We start from the raw sequence: 3,743 nt of genomic DNA, 5'->3' as shown, positions 1-3,743 counted from the left end.
TACTGAGCTGCGTTACGGTCGCCGCGGTTGGCTTGTCACTGTCCTCTGCGTCCCTTCGCTTCCCTCCCCAGACGTCTCGCAGGGAGGGCCTGTGTCCTGTGGCCCAGGCAGCCCCGGGGCCCAGCACAGGTGCAGCTTGGGGAGCAAACCCCTGGGCAGAAGCTGGGGGTATTTGGGGACGGCAGGGTGGGTCTGTCACTGTGTCCTTCCCCAGCCGGAGGCCCAGTGGGACGCAGCTCGCAGGGGGCTGAGCAGGTGGGGGCAGCGCAGAGCTTGGCCGTCCGAGGACACCTTTCAACCCTTGGATACACCTGGGGGACCCTCGGGGTCGTGAGGAACTCCGTGTTTAGCTTCCAGGGACCACAGGCCGCTCACCGCGGCGGCACCATCGTCCCGCTTGCACTCTTGGTCTGAGCGCTCTGATCGCTGCACTGCCAGGCCTTCGCTTCGGTGGTAGCGTCCTCAGGGGTGTGAGGTGGCGTGTCGCCGTGTTGGCTTGTGTGTCCCTGATGGCCACAGGTGTTGACCGTCTTTTCGTGTGCTGTTGGCTGTGTGCCTTCCGTGGAGGAATGTCTACGTCCTTTCCCGTTTTCTTTGAGATAAGATCTCGCTCTGTTGTCCAGGCTGGAGAGCACTGGTGCTGTCGTATCTCATGGCAGCCTCCAACTCCTGGGCTCAAGGGATCCTTCTGCCTCAGCCCCTCGAGTAGCTGGGACTACAGGTGCAGACCACCACACCTGGCTAATTTTTAAGATTTTTTGTAGAAATGGGGGTCTCACTATGTTGCCCAGTCTGGTCTCAAACTCTTGGCCTCAAAAGACCCTTCCAGCTTGGTCTCCTCACATGCTGGGATCACAGGCCTGAGCCACCGCCTGGACTGTGCCTACTTCTAAATTGGGTTGTTTGCCCAGGGCTTGCATTTTCAAATCTACATGTTGTTTTTATCAGATAAAAATAACTCGTCAAAAAACCACTAACCCAAATATTAGAAATGAAAGTTCATTGAGAGTTTGGCCTTTGAGAGGAAGTGGAAGGTGGAGACCTCGAAAGTCAGCGTCCCGGGCGGGGCAGCTTCCGACCGGGCTTCCTCAGACAGGAAGGGTCACGCCTGCACGCAGCCCCCGTGTCCCGTAGGCACAGGGAAGGCCCAGACGGGCTCACCGTGACCGTGGCGTCTGGTTGGTGTTAAACCAGCGGACTTCACTTCTTGGAGCATTTCCAGGTTCGTGGGAGAGCCGAGCTGAGCATGGAGTCCCATGCACCGTCCCCAGCTGCGTGTGGTCTGCTGGGCTCGCTCTTGAAGCAGGGCGGTACTGTCACCAGCCAGAGGCCGTGGTTCATGTTAGGGCTTCGACAGACCCCGCCTGCTCACCCCGAGCCCCGCCCCGGCCCCGCCAAGCTCCGCGTGTCCCCGCAGCTCTCCCGAGTGCTGGAGCCGGGCCACGCGCGAGTGGCCTTTTCAGACGGCTCCTTCACCTTGCGGCGGGTATTTAAGTCTCCTCAGCATCTTCTCACGGCTTGATGGCGCCTTTCTTCCTAGCGCCGACCAGCACCCGCCTGGGTGGACCGCAGCGCCCGTGCGCCCACCTGTGGAGGACGGCGCGGCTGCTTCCCCCGGACTGTTACACACAAAACCGCGTGGCCTCCGTGTGCAGGAGCCTAATGGCGTGGGTGGGCCCAGGGGGGCTGGGGCCACACGGGAAGGACTGGCCCCTTCTCGGGGACCTCGCCCTGCACACTCCGGGCACGTGGGGACAGGGCACTCAGCCTGCACCACCACGGCCCTGCAGCCCCCAGGGGCCTGGCACACCCCAGCTCTCAGTTGACCCCACACACAGGAACAGGTGTGGTCGGCCGAGTGGCCCCACATTGGTGCGAGCCCCGTCCTACCTGTCACCTGTGTGTTGGCCGGTCAGGTGGAGCTCGAGGTGGGGACTCAGCATGGCAGCTGTGGGGGCGCTGCCCTGCAGACCAGCCTCCACCCAGCCAGCACCTTGACCTTCCTGGTCCGGGTGGGCGGGCAGGTGGAGGCTGACGCCTCTCCCAGTAGCACAGCCCAGAGCTGGGAAGGAGGGTGAGGGGACGCCGAGGTGTGCAGCCAACAGGGAGGGCCTCCGTGTAAGTGGCCGTTGCTTCCGGACACTCGGTGCCCCTCACCTTGCTCCCGGAGCCTGGGCCAGGGGGAGCTGTCCTCGCGGGTCGTTGGCACGGTGAGCCGCCCTCCCCACCTGGACCATTGTATGGCCTTTCTGTCTCCCCGTCCCGCCTTGGCCACCGACCCCTCACAAGGCCCACAGCCCACCAAGTGCTCCTTGGAAAGGGCCATCTGATCAGGTCCTTCTGGGACGCCCATATCACTCAGCCACAGCCAAGTGCCGCCCCACCGCGGCCCACAGGCCCCCACAGCCTGGCCCTGGCTCCTGTGGCCTCATTTCCTGCGGCTGTCTCCTGTCACCTGCATCCAGAGGCTTCCCTACCCGCGTGCGGACTCCAGGTGGGCATGTCCCCCAGCCTGCCGCCTCCCACCTGCCACCTGCAGGAAGAGGCGCAGCAGGAGGAGGGCTGGGTGGGACCTGCCACATCCCGACATGCTCCTGCCCGGGGCCTGTGCCTGGAACACTCTTCCCTCAGATACATGCACAGCTCACACCTCCCCAAATGCAAGCTTGTGGTTGCCGAATTGTGGCCCCCAGAGATGGGGTTAAGGGTCTTTTTTTTTTTTTTTTGAGACAGAGTCTTTCACTGTTGCCCAGGCTAGAGTGCTGTGGCGTTTCCAACTCCTGGGCTCAAGCGATCCTCCCGCCTCAGCCTCCCGAGTAGCTGGGACTACAGCACCACCACGCGATTTATTTATATATATATAATTTCTTTTTTTTTCTTTCTTTTTTTTTTTCTTAGTTGCCTGGCTAATTTTTTTCTATTTTTAGTAGAGATGGGGTCTCACTCTTGTTCAGGCTGGTGTTGAACTCCTAAGCTCAAGCGATCCTCCCGCCTCGGCCTCCCTGAGTGCTGGGATTATAGGCACGTGGCCGGGATTAAGGATCTTGAGCTGGGAGATGACACAGGGTTATCCAGGTGGGCGCAATGTCATCACATGAGCCTTCGCAAGGGACAGGAGGGTCCGTGCAAGAGGAGGTGTACAGGTGGAAGCAGAGGGTGGGGTGGTGCCACTGGGGGCCAAGGAACTCGGATGCCTCCAGAAGCTGGGAAGGCAAGGAGGCGAACGGACTCTCCCCGGAGCTGCCGGAAGGAGCCAGCCCTGCAGACACCTTGACTTTGGCCCAGCAAAGCTGATTTGGGACTCCAGAAACTCGAGAACGTGTGTGTTGTTTTAAGCCACCAAGCTTGTGGTCATTTGTTACGGCAGCCCCAGGAAATGAGTGGAAACCGTCGCTCAAACCTCGGCTTCTCAGCGAGGCCCTTGGTGACCAGCAGCCCCCCAGACCTGGGCACAAGGGGCCTGCCGGGTCCAACTCCAGCCTCCCGGCCGTGCTCCTTCCTGCGAGTGGGCCGTCGCAGGGGCCAGGGGTCGTGCCCGCCCGAGATCTGCAGTCCCCCTTGTGGACCATCCTCGGGTGCTTGGGACCCTTCCCTAGCCTTGACCGTGGCAGGGGAGGTGCTGCCCCCAAGGGTCGGGGCAGAGATGGGGCGTGCGAGGAGGGGCCCATTGTGTTCCTGGGGCGCCTTCCAGCGTGGGGAGAGGGTGGGCCTCGAGCTGGGGGCCAGGTGCCTGCTCTGCCGAG

This window comes from Propithecus coquereli, unplaced genomic scaffold (genome assembly GCF_000956105.1).
Source record: "Propithecus coquereli isolate 6110/MARCELLA unplaced genomic scaffold, Pcoq_1.0 Scaffold535, whole genome shotgun sequence".
NCBI lineage: Eukaryota > Metazoa > Chordata > Mammalia > Primates > Indriidae > Propithecus > Propithecus coquereli.
This window is presented reverse-complemented; position numbering follows the sequence as displayed.